At 43.6% G+C, this 19,310-nt stretch overlaps 1 protein-coding gene and 1 long non-coding RNA gene across 2 annotated transcripts in view; both read left to right on the top strand.

Moving 5' to 3' along the window:
• The window catches only part of DOK6 (docking protein 6), a 249,435-nt gene that overhangs the window by 172,419 nt on the left and 57,706 nt on the right, over positions 1-19,310 (top strand). The gene's annotated exons all lie outside the window — the stretch shown is intronic.
• Positions 13,699-14,292, top strand: LOC116652941. The gene is made up of 2 exons (XR_004306175.1): positions 13,699-13,859; positions 14,100-14,292. It is a non-coding gene; the product is annotated as an uncharacterized LOC116652941 (long non-coding RNA).

The raw sequence follows: 19,310 nt of genomic DNA, 5'->3' as shown, positions 1-19,310 counted from the left end.
AACAGGCTGCCCAGGGAGGTGTGGATGCCCCATCCTTGGAGGTGTTCAAGGCCAGGTTGGATGGGGTCCTGGGCAACTTGATTTAGTAAATATGTATGTTTGGTGTGGAGTTGGAACTACATGATCTTTGAGGTCCCTTCCAACCTGGGTCATTCTGTGATTCTGTGAACTGTGAACCATGTCTATTTCTGACATTCACCACTTCAAAAGAAAGTATGGATTCAGGAATAGACAGTCTGGAGTTGTTTTTTGGGTTGCTTTTTTAATCTTATTTGACCAAAAATATTTTCTCAAAAGTCAATTTATTTCATTGTCATTTTTTTAAGGCTATTATTCACATCCAATAATAGGCATTCAAATACTGTGTCAACATTCAAGAACTATGCAGTAGGTGCCATTGACTTCTTAGAAGAAAATACTTCTCGCTGCCACTGAAGTTGAAATTCCATGGCCACTACTATCCAATATCTGTGTTTTTTAACACAAGTCCATGCTTTTTGCTCCTCCACTTGGCCCTGCATGGTGAAGGATAAGGTGGAGGAAGCTGCATGCGGTAGTTGATGTGGAATGTTTACTGCATGCTTGAATGAAACCTGAGGATAGGGAAGGTCTTTACTATGGTAACAAAGTGTTGGAGCTTCTGGTACAAAGTGACAGAGCAGGTGGTAGAATTGAACTGTTTGTCATCAGAAACACTGCAAACCACATGAAGGTTTGTGAAGTGTTTAGATAAGCGCTGTGGGTAGGTGTGAGAGCAGAGTTTGCAAGTCCTTGTATAAGTGTGTATCAGATATTTTGGTGGTTGGTGATGTAATTTAAATGTTGTTTTGCCTTTTAAAAGCTATTCACTAGAGCTTGTACTTGAAGTGGCAGTAGTCACTCAGAACATGACGGGATGAATTCAGTTCCTTCCTTTGCCTGCCAGAATTTTGAACTCTTTTCCTTAGCTATTGATCTGATAAGGTTGAATGTGAAAAAATGTTATGGGGTCTAAAACCCAGGTTAGGATATATATCCTAACCTAAAAATTATTCTCATTCTTCTTAAAAATTTCTGAAAGATGTTGTACAATGCCATAGTACTCATTTGGCTTTCTGTCTTACTGTGCTACCTAAGACTGGTTGAAATCTGCCTTCTCCCTGATACGATGCAGGAGCTAAACCTATTTGTAATAAAAGTTTCACATAACTGAGGCAGTAGAATTTCTTGTCTGCTGATTCCCTACTACATCATGCAAATCTGTTCTAAACCTGCAGGCGTGAGTCCTTGAACACTGTTTTTCTCTTTTCTGAGTGCCTTCTTTGTGTGTCTGAATGCAAATCTGCCATACTCTAAACATTTTGATTTAAGTAATGAGTCTACATTTGTTTAAATGCAGTGAGGAGAAGTTACATTTTAATACAAGTGACTTTGAAGGTTGGTAACATGTTTACACAATTGTCAAAAGAGTTAACACTGTCAAATTGAAATTCATATTTGTTTCTAGGAAGTGCAAGAAAGTGAAAAGCCAGAGAACTTTACATGAACAAAATAGATGATTTGATTAGCAGTCTTATTTGCTAATAGCCATGGGTGATATGAACAGTAAATTGGAAATGATGCTGTAATTATATGATAGTTGTTGCATGCCTGACTGAACCCTTTGTGGCTATTCCCAACACTCCCCTTAATAAACCTGGAAAAACATTTAGCATGGAAGGGAAGTTTTGTTCAGCCCTGTGCACATTTTAAACAGCTTGCTTGTATAACTGTGCTGATAGGTTTACATCATTAAACTCAACAGAGGAGCAGGTTGTGTTGACCTAAGTATTACTAGAAAAGTAATTCCCAGGACAGTTCTCCAGTGGGCTCAATTTATTATTAATCTCTTATCTGTTATTCTGAGAAAACCATTTATTGTAAAATAAACTAACATAGCCTATAGAGATCCTATTATTATAAGCCTCAATAACAGCTGATGAAGCCACCCTATGCTCTCTGGAGACAGGTATTATTATAATAATTATACTAATAAGTAAAATGAGGTGCAGAAAGATTAAGGCCAAATTCAACTAAGTATTATTTGTCCAAGGTCACAGAGTAATCAGCTGTACACTGGGAGCAGCACAACAACAAAATAAATCCTCGATCATGGTCAATTACTTATTCACAGAAAACAGAAGAATTAACTTTTGAAAAACACATTTTTCACACCGTTTTCATCAGTGTTAGAAACTATATTACCATTCTGTGTCTTCTGTCAAGCAAGGCTTTCCACTGTTTCAGCAACTCTGTTCAGGAGTTCTTTATATCACACAAGGGAATAGTTAAGGCTTTGTCTCTGATTAATAAGAAACCTCTTTATCAATGATTTACAGATGGGCCCAGTGCTTTTCAGATAATGGAAGATTTATAAAATGTAATAATCTGAGAGTTGATCAGGAATTCTCATGCTAGTCCTAAAGTTACTCTGTAAATCCCTCCTGTGCTTTACGTGCTTTGGACCATCAAGTACCTGTTGGCGTGACAAAAAATAGATGAAGTTCACCCTTTATTATCAATTTGCCCTTTTTCCACATTTCTGTTCTTTTTTTTTCTGAAGATGACAGATTTTTGAACTTGATAATTACTTACAATAATCGCTCTGATTATGTTTAGATTGAAGACAACTGATATTTAATATCTAAAAATCATACTTGAATTATGGGTCCTTTTCCAAATACAAGTGTATATTGATGTGTATTAATCAAAGCCTGTCCAGACAGGGATTGTTTATGTTCTCTTTTCTGTTCAGCCTTGGGTCATGGCTGTTATATGATTGATATCCAGCCAGGCTAACAGTTTATACTTATCAGCTGCTCTGCACTGCCCAGTGATCTGGTGCAGGGGAAATATAAAATCCAGCAGTACAGACAGATCAGATTCTTTACTGTTGATTTGGCATTATTTCACATAATACAGTAGCTATATTGAATAAAGATATGCAGCTACTACAGTAAGTGAAATAAGGCCAGGTTAACTCACTGGCATAGTGCATCTCGTTAGCTCCCAGATTTTCAAACCAGAAAATTTGATATTGGAAAGGATGGCTATTAGTCAGCTGATATAATGTTTTCTTCAAAACTGAAATAGCAAAACTAGATCAAGTTGCTCAAGGCCTTATCCAGTCAAGTTAACAATACCTCCAGAAATGCAGATTCTGGGCATCTGAATGGGAGCTGTCCCATCCAAGTTTTTGACTTCTCCTGTTACCTCGATCTGGTAACCTGGAAAGTCAAGTCCCTTTGTGAATGTGTATCGACGGCCCCGACCAAGTCACAGCTGTTTGTTACACCATTATGGTGAGCTGTAAAATGGCGTTTAATGAACCGTGTGAGACCCTTATATAGGTATCCAGTTTCATCCTTACCTTTTTTACATATGCATGACCCAGCAGGGGAGGGCCTATCACGTTACATCCCGAGGGTCCGATTTCGCCTAATACAACATTCTCCCCCTAGTTTGATATAACCCTCAAATTTGTCAAGGTTGGAATCTGTCCCACTGTCCTTGTCAACAATGAAGATAGTAAAATGTTTTGGAATACTGATCCATCTAAAATTCAGAAGTAAGTTTTTCAAAAATATTTCAGTTCTGCAGCATTCAGCAGCAAGAGCTTAATGAGGATTTTTCATGCTATGGTGAAACGATGCACCAGTTTGTTACTTGTGTCTGTCTTAGAGTAAAAATCTGCTGGTCTCATTAGATTTTTTTTTGTCTGTTAATTCTGTAAAGGTAGGCAGGCAGGAATCATATGGATCCATCTGGCTGGTTGTTGAATGTGTAATTTTACAGTGTTTATGATTGTAAATCCATTGCCAAATCAGTATAGATTCTTGATTTAAAAACAAAGAATTCATGGTCCCTCTTATTTTTAATAATTTCCTTGTAGGGCAGTGTTAAAAGTTTCATTTTCTGTTGGCTAAGAGATCTGTCAAAATCTTTATGGTGGTTTTTTTAATGTTTCATATATATTGTACTGTGATCATCTTTAAATACCTGTTGTATTACATGGGGGGGAAAAAAAAAAAAAAAAGCTGATGGAGTTGCAGATTGCAGAACTTACCAACACACAGGCAATTAATTGATCTGTTAAATGGCAATAATAAATTTCAGAAAGTTATAATATATAGAATCATAGAATCCTTAGAGTTGGAAGGGACGTCTGAAGGCCATCCAGTCCTGCAATGCCCAGGGCCTGATCCAGCCTCACCGTGAAAGTCTCCATAGATGGGGCATCAGCCATGTCTCTGGGCAACATTCCATTGCCTCACCACCCTCACTGTAAAAGACTTTCTTCCTTATATCTACCCTCCTTGAGCTTGAAACAATTTCTCCTTGTTCCGTCACCACAGACCCTGCTGAAGAGTCTGTCCCCTTCTTTCATCTAGCCCCCTTTTAGATACTGAAAGGCCACTATCCAGTCACCTCACAGCCTTCTGATCAGCCCCACCTTACTTGCCAGTAAGATCTGGCATCTGGATTTGTCGAACCTCATGAGGTTCACCTGGGCCCACTGTTAAAGCCTGTCTAAGTCCCTCTGGATGGCATCCCATCCCTCTATTATGTTGACTGCGTATCACTGTCAGTGTCACTGATGAAGATATTAAAGAGTATTGGTCCAAGCGCCGACCCCTGGGAGACACCACCAATAATCAATTTCCATCCAAACACTGAACTATTGACCATCACTCTCTTGAATCAGTCCTGCATCCATTGAACAGTCCACTCATCAAATCCATATATTTCCAATTTGGAGAGAAGGATGTTTTGGGGTACTGTGTCAAAGATCTTAACGAGGTCAAGATAGATGACATCAGTGGCTCTTCCTTTGTCTATTGATGCAGTTCCACCATCATAAATGGCCAGTAGTTTGGTCAAGCAGGATTTGCCCTTGGTGAAGCCATTTGGTTCTCTGGTGTCACCTCCCTGCCTTCTATGAGCCTTAGCATAGCTTCCAGTACATGGGAAGAACCTCTACCAAAGTGAGCAATTTATGCCAGGGGAAAGTGAAAATTGCAACTGAAGAGTAATTGTCTGAAAATGAAATTCAATGGAAAATATGCCAATTGTAGTATTGTTAAACTGATGCAAATATATTGAGAAATACAGCTATTTACACACACCACTCTGTTTAAAAATTGGTTTCCTAATTTGCAGCTATTTCTGTCACATCAGTAAGGAAGTAAAAATTTTGCTAGCTTGTTTTATATGCAAAAAATTTGGACTGTGATTTGGATAGTCTTGTCTCTCTTCCGAGGATACATTATATATATTTATCTAGAGGGGTATAAATTACTTTTGAATGATTGATGATTACAATTCTAAGATTTAGTAATATCAAGAATTATGACTATCATGATATGATCTTCATGTGTTACTGAATGCTGGAATCGTGTACTCATGAGCTTAATAAGAAATATTCATGGCAAAATATCTGTAATTGTTGTTTTAGTGAGTATTTAGAAAATTGTCTGACATTTTATTAAAGTTTATTGGTACCATCAGTTTCTATATACTGGAATGAATGCACTAGCTAAAAGAAACTACTGGAAACCACTGATCAGTTTTTAACTATTAAAAAAAAAAAAAGTGTCTTAAGCAAGCTTTTGTGGCATTTGCTTTATTAGAAAGTTTGAAACTCAAATAACTCCATGTTTTGTTGCCAAAATATGCATATAGTCCTTATACATATACAGAATTCTAAATTTTCAGCCCCCAACTTATTATCTTAATGTTTACCCAAATGCGGACATGCTAAGTTCATTCTTAGTTCACATTCCTTGCAGCACACTTGGGAGATTTTTCTACATAGTTCTCCACAAAGGGACAGTTTTGATGCTATAACTTTTACCATACCACTTCTAAAACTTACCAGAGCAACTTTTATGAAGTCAGAAAGGCTGTCCTTCCAGTACTCTCAAGTAAAACACTGAAGACTTCAGGTGTCTCAAATTCTTCTTTAAGATTTGTCATACCTTTTGGTAAGTAATATAATGAAAAAAAAAAAAAAAAAGAAAAAAAAAAATCACATGCTTTGAAATCTTCTCTGAAGCATATCAGGTTGAGGTCAGACATGAGCAGCTTTCTCAGAGAGAGGGATAGCCAGCAGAGCAAGGACACCTAAAAAAAGAAAGAGGAAGGAGGACAAGACTATGTAAGCTGGCACTGATAGCAAACCTCACTATTACTAACTTTATTTTGACACATATCATGAAAGCAAACCTTCTAGAATGCCATAAATCCTAGGCTGATATCCAGAGAAAACATATTCCTACAGGCAGTCTGTTTGACATCTCCAACTGCTGCATTTAATTTCATTTTTCCCACCCCAATTTGTTAATCCCTATATATTTCAGAGGATACATCAAATACGCTCCCTTTTCTGTAAAAAAAAAAAAAAAAAAAAAAAAAAAAAAAAAAAAAAAAAAAAAAAAAAAAAAAAAACTCTTTAATTTTGGAGATATCAATCAAAGAATTGTGTAATGAAAGATGATGAGGCTACTGAAAGGCATTTTGTCCAACCTGCCTGCTCAAGCAACTCTGCCTGGGGATGGCAGAGGAGCCAGGTCAGAACTGATGGAAAGGGCCAACAGAGGAGACCAACAGTGTCTGTTCCTGTCTTCCTGATCAGGGAGAGCAAGTGGAAGGTGCCCTCTGCAGACAGATGGGAGTCTCATGTTGTCTGGCCATTGTCCCCTTTGGGAGCCTTTTTCACTCCAGTATCTGCGGGCATAGGGGACAGCACAGCAGGGCATGTGGCATCCAGCAGATCCATGGAGAGCCACGATGGCAGCTTCTGACCAAAGCAGTGGGACCAAAGAGGAGAGGTGCTCTGCTGGATCTCATACTCTCCGGCATGGAAGGACTTGTGGGAACTGTGAAGGTGAAAGGGGCATCAGGCCATGTGCAAGATGCAAATGTATCTCTTTTAATTTATTTATTTATTTTGAGGCTGTAAGCTTAATAGTTGATCATAAATGTCAATAAAACTGAAACAAATAATTGAAGACAAAGATGGAAATCAATGAAAATGTGTTAACCCTTCTCAACATGAAAAATTCTCATGAGTCTTGTTCCATTTTAAGTTGTAAATATGAATCTTTGAGGTGATTTGATGTCTTTTTTTTTTTCTTTTACTGAAACTACAATGTTTTCCAGAACTGTGTTCGCTGGACACAAATGCCTTCAGGTTCAGAGACACAGACAGCGGTGCCAGTGCCAATGCCCTGTGACTATAGCCTGGTGCCCAGCACTACTCTTCCCTGCTGCCTATTTGATGTGCCTCATCCTCCAAGTTTTTTCAGCTCTCCTAAAGAAATGGCCATGGTTAAGGGCATGTTTTCAGCAGGCCATTTGGGCACACACTACTCCCACTGCCCTCCAGATTTCTCCATCCCTTGCTCTTTGTTCAGTCAGATACCTCCCAATTATCTGTCTGATTTCTGACTTTCAGGGGGATTACTGGAATTTGTTCCATCTCCCCAAAGTCTGATGGAATGTGTTGTCAACTCCTTCACTGTGATTTGATCTATCCCTTCCTATCTATTCTTTTTCTTTTTCTTCTTATACTTTTTCTTTTTCTCAATCACTGTCTCTTTTTTATTAAGGCACGAAGTCTGAAAGATGTTCATTAATGTCAGTAAAAGTGAAAAACAGAGTTGGAGACAAAGATATAAATCAGTGAGAATGTGTTAACCCATCTCAATGTGTGAAATACTCACAAGTCCTGATCAGTTTTAAGTTGATACCTCTCAACTACCTGGCTGATCTATCCCAGGGAGATTACTGGAATTTGCTCCATCTCTCAGAGTCTGATGGCCTCTGTTGTCAACTACTTCACTGTGATTCAATCTATCCTATCCTACCTCAGAATAAATCATTTCTTTTTAAAATATTCCATATGAAAGACAAACTTCAATAGATGCCGCTTGAACATGGCATGCAGTTGATCACTGTGTTTTACTGTTCATTCAATTGCATCACCTTTCTTTCCATTTGCTGGCCAGATAAAAAAGAGAAATCTTTCCTTTTCCATGTGTAGCTGGTTCTCTGAGGAAAGCCAGTGGGAGTTGGTGCAAAGCAGTTTTAACACTGAGCGGATGAATGCAGAGGAGAAGAGTGATGTGAAGAAAAGTGATGCAAGTCCCATAGGTCCATTGTGAGCAGAAATTGGGTGGGGAGGTTGAGAAGGACCTTTGTCAACACAGTAACAGTACAGAACTCATTGGGACATCCTGGATTGGTATCAGTTGCACAGTGCTGCTTTAAACCCAACTATAAATAAATAGACAATAAATTTATACTGGATTCTTTAAGCTCTCTCCAGATATCCCTCCTTTTTGCTGAACAAGTTCTGATAACCTGAAGAAGATAACAAGATGGCATAAGGCACAGGAGATTCTTTAGGTTATAATGGTCCCAGGGTGCATTTGATGCTGAGTTCATCAGCCTCTAGTGCAGAGAGAAGTTGCACAAAGTGCTCAACAAGACAAAGTCAGAAGTAACAGTGAAGTTTCTTGGAGTATTAATGGGCCCACTGAGGGCCATTACCAAGCAAAGCTTCCCAAGGGACTTGTTAGAGAAGATACTGGAAGCCATGACTACAGGCAGGCAAAGGCACTGGCATGCTAAGAACCTCTCCTTTGCCTTACGAAGCAGACAGGTCAAGCCCTGATTGCAAGACCAGTGGTAGAGAGATCCTGTATCTCATGTTGGCTCCGGGCATTTCCTGGGGCAATGTGTTGGAATTTTGTATGATGTTAAATGAAAGACATGGGGACAGAAGATCCCAGGCTCTACATGTGGTGCAAGGACGCTGTGAGGTCATGTCCCATATGAGACCTATGTTTCATTGCAGGATGTGAGAAGGGATGTGAGAAGGGCCCAGTCTGAACAAGCAGTCAATCCAATGAAACTCTGAACTTCAGATCTCTCAGTTCCAGTGCCCTCCTGTGCACACTCTCCCATAGTTTGATGTCCTTTATGTTCTGCGGTGCCCAGAAGTGCACCTAGTGCTGCTAGTGAGGCAGTAGCAATGCAGAGCAGAGAGGGATGATCCTTTTCCCTCACCCAGCTGGCAATAAGTTGCTTCATGCACTCCAGGGGACTGTTGGCTTTCCTGGCTGCCTTGGCACACTGCTGACTCACATTCAATTTGATGCTGACCAGGACCCCAATCCTTTTCAGTCAGACCTCTCTCCAGTGTCCCCATATCCAGTCAGTGTGTATGTCCAGCATTGCCCCTACCCAGGTGCACAATCAGGCACTTGTTCTTGTTATACTTTATGCACTTGGTGCTTAGTACCAACTGGTACCCACTTCTCTGACTTGTCCACATCTCTTGCAAGTCCTCTCCACCCTCAGTGGAGGCAACAGCACCTCCTCATCTGGTCTTATCAGCAAACTTGCTCAGAACATCTTCTAGTCCTGCATTCAAGTCATCTGCATAAACATGAAAGGAAAGTGGCCCAAAATGGACCCTGGGGACCCCGACAGTGACCATCTACCAGCCTGATGGAACCCACTGACTATAATCCTTTGGGACTGACCTACTGGCCAACAGTACATTTAGCACCATTACTTGCATTTAATTTCATGTAGTTCAGCATTCCTTAAGCAGAAGCAGCATATGGAGCTCTAACCTTCCTCTTATTTTCTTATCCCTTCTCCCTGGATATTTTCATCTGTTTCATGTCTCATATCTTTACCCCAAGTGCTCTTAGAGCCCCCTACCCAGCTTCTGTGGCATTCAGTTTCAGTTAGAAAATGCTGCCTGTTTGTAGGATAAGTGAATTATTCATGCCTACAGAAAATGATGATAATTAAAATTGGTTCCATCCTTCGAGAAAGGGGAGACTGAAAGCACATCATGTGTGACTGTTCACAAAACAAGCAATTGATTGATGAAAAATTCTCAGAACTCTTATTGCCCCTTTTAGATTTCTGACTCCAAACCTCTTTGCCTCAGAACAGGAAATGGAAACCCCCTGCCTTGGCTCTCCTCTTGCAAAGTGCCCTCAGAAACATTCAGTTGTGCAGTGGAGCTGTGATCCCCTGCCCCAGGCAGCAGCACAAGCCCTGCCGGGGGCTCCTTCCCCCCACACGTCTCCCCGCAGCGCCCTGGGCAGCTCCCCGGGCAGGCTGAGTGCTGAGCCTGGCAGGCGGCAGAGTCCCATACCCGGCACACAGCCCCTGGGGCACAGCAGGGACCCTGCTCTGCAGGACAGCCCTGGGCACCCGCCTGCAGCCCCGGCTGCACAGCCTGCAGCCGTGCTGGGACACGCAGCCCTCAGGGCTGTGCTCTGACACTGCAGCATGGAAGCCCTCAGCTGGAGCAGAAGGCTTTTTCCACAGTAAAGAAACATGCAGTGCCTGCAGCCAGATCTGCTATGGGATGTCCCAGATTAAGTTAACCCTCTATGAAAAGCAGCTCATGGTCTGCAGTGAGACTTACCCTGTCATGGTCTGTGAGCAATGCTCCTGCAGTGAGCTCACAGCCCGCTCACACCACACACATCCTGCAAGCTCTCTCCACTTTCTCTCCTCTCCTTCTGTCACCTGCAGGCTGTGCTGTGCACAAGAGCTGCTCCTGGGCACAGCTGTCTCTCTGCAGCTCTGCCCACTTTTATGAGCTCCCTGTGTCCCAGGAGCCTGGCCCAGCTCAGCAGCAGATGATGTCATTTTTATCCTTCCCACTCATCTCCCCTGACATGTCCCTGGGTCCTCATGGCCAACAGCTCCTGAAAGACAACAGCATCATGACTGTGCTTTGAAATTCGCTCAATTAACCACCACATGTCCAGTGGTCAGTGACTGATTGGAGACATATGGGGAGTGCTCCCAGAGATCGTTTGATGAAACAATAAGGGCACCCAGACAAGGAAGGCAAGGTTTGGACTTTCCCTGTGCAGGGCAGTGATCCAGCTGAGGCAGTGCAGGAGTCTCATCCCTTGACAGAAATCCTGGAGCTGAAATGGGATTCAGCTCCCCACAGAACCACAGGAGCTGGGATTCCTCTGGTTCAGTTCAGAAGTGCACAAGGAGTTGCCTGCATGTGAGCTCCTGCTCTGAGTCCTCGGACCTTCAGCTGGGAGGCAGCTGCTCACACACAGACACTGGGTGATGCCCAAGGTGCCTGGGCTGCTCCTGATGTGTGCCAGTGCTTGTAAACCGTGTGGGAAATCCCTGAGATAGACACCTCCTTCCTGGGCATCAGCTGAGGGCCAGAGAGGGGATAGCACCGGCTGTCCGGTGAATTCACTCACAGCTACAAGAGCAGCACAGGGCCTTCAGGAAAGCCATGCCCATGGTGTGTCCGTGCTGCTACGTCACCTCCAAGACCCACGATCGGTCTAATGTCTGTGTGCCACCTTCTGCACACTGATACCATAGATGAGCTATCCAGTCAGGCTATGTCCAGTGATGCTTTTCAATTAGGATGTTTACTTCTGTGGTTTTGCACTAATGCAAACACCAACACACAAGAAGCTAGAAATCTTGGTAGAGCTGCAGGCCTGAGCTCCTGTTTGGACCATGGGGACACAGTTTAATGGCTTCCACAACTGCACTGTAGCACAAGGGGGATACCGAGTCTTTAGGATGGATGGGCGAGGAGACAAAGAAGGGCGACTGCCCTCTGTGAGAGTGCACTGAGCTCTGCCTGGGGATGGAAGAGCAGACAGGTCAGAGCTAATGGAAATGGCAAACAGAGGAGACCATCAGTGTCTTTTCCTGTCTTCCTGATCAGGGAGAGTAAATGGAAGGTGCCCTCTGCAGACAGATGGGAATCTGATGTTGTCTGTCCCTTGTCCCATTTGGTGGCCTTTGTCACTCCATTATCTGCGGCAGGGACAGCACAGCAGGGCATGTGGCATCCAGCAGATCCATGGAGAGCACAGATGGCAGCTTCTTGACCAAGCCATGGAGGAACCAAAGAGGAGAGGTGCTCTGCTGGATCTCATACTCTCCAGCATGGAAGGTCTGGTGGGAATTGTGAAGGTGAAAGGGGCATCAGGCCACGTGCAAAAGACAAATGGATCTAATTTTATTTATTTATTTATTTATTTATTTATTTATTTAGAGGCTTTAAAGGTGCTTTTTTCATCTTTGAGCTTAAAAGATGATCATATATGTCAATAAAACTGAAACAAAGAATTGAAGACAAAGATAGAAATCAATGAAAATGTGTTAACCCTTTTCAACATGAGAAATTCTCATGAGTCTTGTTCCATTTTTAGTTGTAAATATGAGAATTTGTAGGGATTTTGCTATCTTCTTTCCCCCCCCCCCCCCCCCCCTTTTTTTTTTTTTTCCTTTAATTCAGATGCTTTCAGGTACAGAGACACAGACAGCGATGCCAGTGCCATCATTGCCCTGTGACTAAAGCCCGGCGTCCGCCGCTGCTCTTCCCTGCTGCCTATTTGATGTCCCTCATCCTCCAGGTGTCTCCAGCTGTCCTAAATAAATGGCCGTGGTTAAGGGCATGTTTTCAGCAGGCCATTTGGACTCACGCTCCTCCCACTGCCTGCCATATTTCCCCATCCTTGTTCAGTCAGATACCTCCCAATTATCTGTCTGATTTCTGACTTTCAGGGAGATTACTGGAATTTGCTCCATTCCTCAAAAGTCTGATGGACTCTGTTGTCAAATCCTTCACCGTGATTCTATCTATCCCATCCTATCTGTGTCTAACTCATTTCTTGTGCAAATATTCCCTATGAAAGATAAACCTCAATAGAAGCAGCTTGGACATGGCATGCAGTTGATCACTGTGTTTTACTGTTCATTCAATTGCATCACCTTTCCTTCTGTTTGCTGGCCAAAAAAAAAAAATAAAGAGAATTCTTTCTTTTTCCATGTGCAGCTGGTTCTCTGTGGAAAGCCAGTGGGAGTTGGTACAAAGGAGGTTTAACACTGAGCGGGTGACGGCAGAGGTGAAGAGTGATGTGAGGGAAAAGTGATGCAAGTCCCATGGGGCCAATGTGAGTAGAAGTGGGGTGGGGAGGTTGAGGAGGACCTTTGTCAACACAGTAACAGAATAGAACTCATTGGGACATCCTGGATTGGTATCAGTTGCACAGTGCTGCTTTAATGTCTTCTTTAAACCCAACTATAAATAAATAGACAATAAATTTATACTGGATTCTTCCTCTTTAAGCTCTCTCCAGATATCTCTCCATTTTGCTGAACAAGTTCTGAAAACCTGAAGAAGAGAACAGGAAGGCACAAGGCACAGGAGGCTCTTTAGGTTATAATGGGCCCCAGGGCGCATTTGGTGCTGAGTCCATCAACCTCCAGTGCAGAGAGAAGTTTGCACAAAGTGCTCAACAAGACAAAGTCAGAAGTAACAGTGAAGTTTCTTGGAGTATTAATGGGCCCACTGAGGGCCATTAGCAAGCAAGCTTCCCAAGGCACTAGTTAGAGCAGATAATTGGAAGCCATGACTCCAGTCAGGCAAAGGCACTGGCATGGTGGCTCTGATGCTAAGAAAATCCTCCTTTGTCTTAAGAAGCAAACAGGACAAGCCCTGATCCCCAGACCCTTGGCAGGGAGGACCTCATGCTGACTAAGGATCCTTCCTGTGGCAGTGAGTTGGAAGTCTATGATGTTAAATGAAAGACATGGGGGGACAGAAGATCCCAGGCTCTGCATGGGGTGCAAGGATGCTGTGAAGTTCATGTCCCACATGTGCCCTGTGTCTCATCGCAGGATGTGGGATGTGAGAAGGGCCCAGTCTGAACAAGCAGTCAATCCCTGTGAAACTCTGAACTTCAGATCTCTCAGTTCCAGTGCCCTCCTTTGCACATTCTCCCAGAGTTTGAAGTCCTTTATGTTCTGCGGTGCCCAGAAGTGCACCCAGTGCTCCTAGTGAGGCAGTAGCAATGCAGAGCAGAGGGACAACCCTTTCCCTCACCCAGCTGGCAATAAGTTGCTTCATGTTGTCTTTCCTGGCTGCCCTTGGCACACTGCTGACTCACATTCAGTGTGATGCTGACCAGCACCCCAACCCTTTCCAGTCAGAATCCTCTCCAGTGTCCCATATCCAGTCAGTGTGTATGTCCAGGGTTGCCCCTACCCAGGTGCACAATCAGGCACTTGTTCTTGTTATACTTTATGCACTTGGTGCTTAGTACCAACTGGTACCCACTTCTCTGACTTGTCCACATCTCTCTGCAAGTCCTCTCCACCCTCAGTGGAGGCAACAGCACCTCCTCATCTGGTCTCATCAGCAAACTTGCTCAGAACGTCTTCTAGTCCTGCATGCAAGTCATCTGCATAAACATGAAAGGAAAGTGGCCCCAAAATGGAACCCTGGGGACCCGACAGTGACCATCTACCAGCCTGATGGAAAAAACTGACTATAATCCTTTGGACTGACCTACTGGCCAACTGCTCACCCACCACATTGTGTTTCTGTCTAGCCATATGCAGAACATTCTGTCCAGAAGGTTGTTGTGAGAAACAGTATCAAAATCTCCACTGAAATCCTCAAGGATTACATCAACTGGCTTCCCTTGGGTCAACTAAACGGATAACTGTGTCACAGAATGAGCTTAAATTAAACAGGACCTTCGCCTCACAAACTTGTGTTGGCTGCGACCAATGACAGAATTGTCCTTCAGCTGTTTTTCCATAACTCCCACCATCATTTTCTCCATAATTTTACCAGGCTCTGGACTGACAGGTCCATAATTGCCCATGTCATCTTCTTGCTCTTCCTTACAATGAGACAACATTTGCCAGCTTCCTGTCAGCTGGCATGACCCTAGACTTCTTTTAGATGCAATTGAAATGACAGCCCAGAGCATACTAAGGTGTCATCATTGAAAGAAAGTAGATGTGCCATAGCTTTGCAATGCCTTGAACTCCAGAGTATGCCACAGATGGAGCAGAGGGGAAGATTTGCCTCTTCTGTAGTGAACTCATTCTTTTGGTAAGCAGAATAACACTACCTGATACATGGGACTGTGTCTCTGCTCTGCTCTGCTCAGCTCACAGGGCAGCGGTGCAGGGTGTTGCTCTCATGTCAATGCAGGTAAACTCACCTTGAATCCTTTTTCCTCTGTAAATGCTTCCTCTATTTCTATGCTCAGATACACTTCCACATTCCCTCAAGTACACTTCCATATATCATTAACAATTACACTTTCTTATACCATCAAAACAGTTGTCAAACAGTACAGTTCTTCAGTTCACATAAACTCCCTTAATACAGTCTGTATTCTTCAGTTAAACACTGTGCCACAGAACCAGCACTGATTGAACCACCTCCCTCACACACTTCCTCGCAAGCAGTACATAGTATTACATAAATGGTTGACACTCATTGGTCGGGTGGAATGTACACCTCTCCTCAGGACAATCTTACTAATCTACAGAGTACAAACTCCTGTCTTCTTACATACAAGCAGAAAGTACTTATGAGTGGACAGACAACACAGTCTTTCACTTTGTCCGTGTCTGGCCATTTCCCTCACAGGAGGAAGGAAACATGGATCGGGACTCGGCACTCACCCTGCAGCTGTTCTGTGTCTCACTCACACCACACTCACTCTGACATTTAGATCAAAAACCATGGTTTATTCATACTACACAATGCTGACAACGTTTTCTAGCTGGAATCTTAATAACACTCATACTCTGGTCGACCAGTTGCAAACGTTAATGTTTTTCCCAGAGTCGGCTTGACACACGGTACCAAACACTTAAAGCAGATGATAATATTGAACATACAACCTATAAGCCCCGTGATTACAACTTGGAGAACCCAGGCTACCATTTGACAGGCTATCCACTATATCCCATACCCGTAGGAGAGACCAACCTAGGTCCCTCCTATTGTCAACCACCTGGGAGAGAGTATTTGTTCTTGTTTCCATTCATATGACATACAGTTCCCTTTCATAGGAACTCACCCAAGGAGTCTTCCTACCCCAGCTGGCAACCAAAGCCATGAGCTCACCTCCCTGGGAGCAGCACGTATGGCTGTAAACTGTGTAGGATGTCTCCTCAAGACATATGGGCTCCACTTACCATACACATACCTGGTCCACCTATGGGTGGTCCTTGTCTGTCCCTGCAGTGATCAGGTGAGGAAGGGAGTCCTTCAGAGAAATCTCAGGGTGCGCCAAAAGTGTCTCCCTCTCAGCTGGTCCTGCAGCGAACAGAGCTGGTCCCACCTGGGCCGCCAAATTGACTACAGGAATTGAACTCTATAACCTCTATAACTGATACAGTCTCCCATGACATACTTATACCAAAGCTGAGGAAGTATGGGATAGGTGATTGGACAGTGAAGTGGGTCGAGAATTGGCTGACTGGCAGAGTGCAGAGGGTTGTCGTTGGCGGTGCAGTGTCTGGCTGCAGGGCTGTAACTAGCGGCGTCCCCCAGGGGTCTGTGCTGGGTCCGGTCTTGTTCAAACATTTCATCAATGACCTTGATGAGGGGATAGTGACCACCCTCAGCAAAGTTTGCTGATGAACACGAAGTTGGGAGGATTGGCTGACACACCTGAAGGCTGTGATGCCATTCAGCAAACACCTGGACAGCTGGAGAGCTGGGCAGTAACAACTGGATGAGTTTTAACAAAAAGCAAGTGTAGAGTCTTGCACCTAGGGAGAAATAATTGCATGCACCAGTACAGGGTGGGGAAGAGCTGCTGGAGAGGAGCTCTGCTTTGAGAGGGACCTGGGCGTCCTGGTGGACGACAGATTGACCATGAGCCAGCAGTGTGCCCTTGTATGCCAAAAAAAGCCAATGGCATTACTGGGGTGCATTAAAGAGCGTGTCCAGCAGGTCGAAGGAGGTGATCCTCCCCCTCTACTCTGCCCTGTGAGGCCTTCATCTGGAATATTGTGTCCCGTTCTGGGCTCCCCAGTACACAAAAGACAGGATCTCTTGGAAGAAGTCCAGCGGAGGCCACAAAGAGATGATGAAGGCCTGGAGCATCTCCCCAATGAGGAGAGACTGAGGGAACTGGGTCTGTTTAGCCTTGAGAAAAGAAGGCTGAGAGGGGACCTGATCCAGGTCTATAAATATTTCAGGTGAGGGGAGTAAAGTGGTGAGGCCAGACTCTTTTCAGCAGTGTGTGTGGAGACGGGACAGGGGAAACAGACAGAAACTGCACCATAGGAAGTTCTGCACTAATGTGTGCAATAACTTCTTTACGGTGAGAGTGACAGAGCACTGGAACAGGCTGCCTAGGGTGGTTGTGGAATCTCCTTCTCTGGAGATATTCAAGACCTGCCTGGATGCTGAGCTGTGCAACGTGGTGTAGGGAACCTGCTTTGGCAGGGGGGCTGGACTCAGTGGTCTCTGGAGGTCCCTTCCAACCCCTACAATTCTGTGATTCTGTGAATATCATGGAGTTGTTTGGATGGGGAAAGACTACCCCTTTGAATGACCTTTTGTCAGGGCATGTCCTGGGATTCCTAGGATCCTCAAAATGCAGCACTGCTTCTGTCACTGAAAAATGGGGCCCTGTGTGGGACGGAGGGAGGGTCCATGAGTCCCTGGCCCACCTGACTGAGTATTTCCATGGTCTTAGCAAAGACATACTTACAACTTGAGAATGACAGTTAGCTGTGTTCATGGTGGCATGGCCACTTTTAATGGCCTTGAACTGTCTGAACATAACTGAAGAGGCTCAGGCTGATGCAAATCAGCTATTGAATGATAGTGTTGAAAAACTGGAAAGACAGGTGGCAGTTTTGATGGGGAAAAAACCTAATTCAATCATTCTCCTATGGAAGATCAGGAACATCTCTCTGGAAGACCATGGGGACCCTGTACAAGGGAATCTGTATATAAAATGGACTCTGTAAATGAAGGCACTAAAAGGTCAGATTTTGAGGTTCCATTTGGACTAGATCTATTTGAGATCTGACTGATTGTAACCCAAAAATGAAAAAAAAAAAAAAGATAAGAAAATGCAGGATAGGCTGGTGGGAGTGCCCTGACCAGTGTCCAACCCCCCCTGTTACCTCGATCTGGTAACCTGGAAAGTCAAGTCCTTTGTGAATGTGTATCGACGGCCCCGACCAAGTCACAGCTGTTTGTTACACCATTATGGTGAGCTGTAAAATGGCGTTTATTGAATGTGAGGGTCCCTTATATAGGTATCCAGTTTCATCCTTATCTTTTTTACATATGCATGACCCAGCAGGGGAGGGCCTATCACGTTACATCCCGAGGGTCCGATTTCGCCTAATACAACATCTCCCTCTCCCCCATGCTTAACAAAACCATGCCCGTTACAACGCAAGCTCCAATCCTAATCCTAGTATATAAAAGTGTTTAGTACTTATATAAAATTTTTGTGGTGAGTTATTTAAAAAGTGACGTAAACATGCAGAGGTATGTGGTGCAGTGTGTAATAATGTTAGTGCTTCTTTAGTAGTATTTCAAGGCATCTTGGGCTATATTATACAGTTCATCCTTCTGCTCAAAGCTTCTCATATATCTGCTGGAACTCCATTTTCTCATTCAAAGTCCTTGCACCTGTGCCTCTTGAGCCAGCAGCAGGAAATCTATTGCAGCTCTATTCTCTGTGACCTTCCCGCTCCCAAGGACACGTATCTTGTCATTCAGGAGACGGTTGGCCCTTTCCACAATGCTTGTCCCTGGGAATTCCCAGGGATGCCTGTCGAGTGAGATATTCCCCAATGCTCCTTGAGTAGATCTCGAGATGAAGCACGAGCCATTGTCTGTCTTGATGTGTTCACAGCACACCAAGGACCATGATGGCAGGGCCCAGTGTCGCTGAGCAGCTGCAGGGGACTTAAATGTTAACATAACCATCACTCAATCAAAACCTTCACTGATAATACACTAAACAGAAGATTACATGTAACGTCATAATTTTTGAGTTGACATATACACACTCATTCCAGCATTCATTTTAGACAATTCTATAAATGAAAATTTCTAAGCTAATGTATTATTACTTATCGATAACTATGAGGTGGCAAACCACCAAAAGGAGAGAGAAGGAACACAGTAGTGGTGGATGCGATAGGCAGTGCCTGCAGGGCGTCCCCTGCTTCAAAGTGCACTTTGCCTTTCTCACCATCACAGATTCTCTCCTGTTTTCTTGCTAGGTTGCAAGGTTTTCACATGTGCTCCACACATGCATGGCCAGTGCATGATACAGAGCCCAGATGAAACACCTGTTCTTAAAAGATAACAAACCACTATATTAGATCTCTCTACAATACAAACTACTCAGAAAAGTTATTAACAGCTATAGTCACTTATTTCTATTGTTACTTGCTTCACCCTTAGCTTTCTT

The sequence above is a fragment of the Coturnix japonica genome, chromosome 2 (assembly GCF_001577835.2).
Source record: "Coturnix japonica isolate 7356 chromosome 2, Coturnix japonica 2.1, whole genome shotgun sequence".
NCBI lineage: Eukaryota > Metazoa > Chordata > Aves > Galliformes > Phasianidae > Coturnix > Coturnix japonica.
This window is presented reverse-complemented; position numbering and strand designations above follow the sequence as displayed.